We start from the raw sequence: 1,355 nt of genomic DNA on the forward strand, positions 1-1,355 counted from the left end.
TGACTTCCATGATACCTTTGCCCTTGTTGCAAAGTTGGTGACAATTAAAACTCTATTGGCGGTCGCAGTCATGAGGAATTGGATAATACATCAACTACACGTTAATAATGTTTTTTTACATGGTGACCTAAATGAAGAAGTATACATGAAGATTCCTCAATATTTTGAAAAAGGGAAAAGAAACAAACGTATGTCGTCTCAAAACATATCTTTATGGGATCTTTATGGGCTGAAGCAAACTTCAAGAAATTAGTACCAAAATTTTACTTCAGCTTTACTTGAAAACGGTTTTAGGCAGTCAAAGGTAGACCTTTCACAATTTATTTTTTAAAATAAAGATATTTTTGTAGCCGCTCTCATATATGCCGATGACGCTATCATAGTAGGAAATGACACTACTAGAATGAAAGACAGACATTTCTAAATGACCGGTTCAGCATAAAAGACCTTGGAACTTTAAAATATTTCTTAGGTATAGAAGTGGCAATAACTCGAAAAGGGCTGGTTCTAAGCCAAAGAAAGTACACTCTAGATATTCTAGAAGAGAATGGCAATCTAGGATGTCATCCTAGTGATTTACCATTGGACGAACACTTTTAGCTCAAAATAGGAACCGAAGAACACCGTGTGGATGTTAGCCTTTACCTCCGCTTGATAGAGAGATTGCTTTACCTCCAAGAGACCAGACCGGACATCACATATTCCGTCAACATCTTGAGCGAATTTGTGGTTGACCCCCGACAAACACAATGGATACTACTACCAAAAGTAGGGGTTCAAAGTTAACAGCCTACTCCAACTTGTTCGGATGTCCAGATACTAGGAGGTCTCGAAATGGGTATTTAATATTGATTGGAGGAGCTCCCATTTCTCGGAAATCAACGAGAGAGTATGACATTTCACGCTTGTCCATAAAATACGAGTATAGAGCCATGGCCACAACTGTTAGTGAAGTTTTATGGCTATGTTGGCTTCTAAAGGATTTATAATGGAACAAAAAGACCTAACACGCCTCTTTTGTGACAACTTGGCAGTAAAACCTATTGATAACAACCCGGTGTTCCACAAACACACAAAACATTTGGAGATGGATTACTTCCTTGTTTTAGAGCAGGTTGAGTAAAGAAAATAAAATCTATGCACATCAACACCATAGTGCAAGTAGCCGGCTTTTTTACAAAGCCTTAGGGCCACGATAGTTAAATCTCCTATTTGACAAGCTGGGCATTTGTGACCTTCATGCTCCAACTTGTGGAGGGAATAAAGACGAAAATAATTTATGTGATGTGTGTTATTTCCTTTTTCATATCATTCACCAGTTGCCTTGTATTTATTCATGAACAAATCTTTTTCTT

Source organism: Bidens hawaiensis, unplaced genomic scaffold (genome assembly GCF_021521415.1).
Source record: "Bidens hawaiensis isolate Kalapana, Puna unplaced genomic scaffold, B.hawaiensis_p1.1 tig00041761_1, whole genome shotgun sequence".
NCBI lineage: Eukaryota > Viridiplantae > Streptophyta > Magnoliopsida > Asterales > Asteraceae > Bidens > Bidens hawaiensis.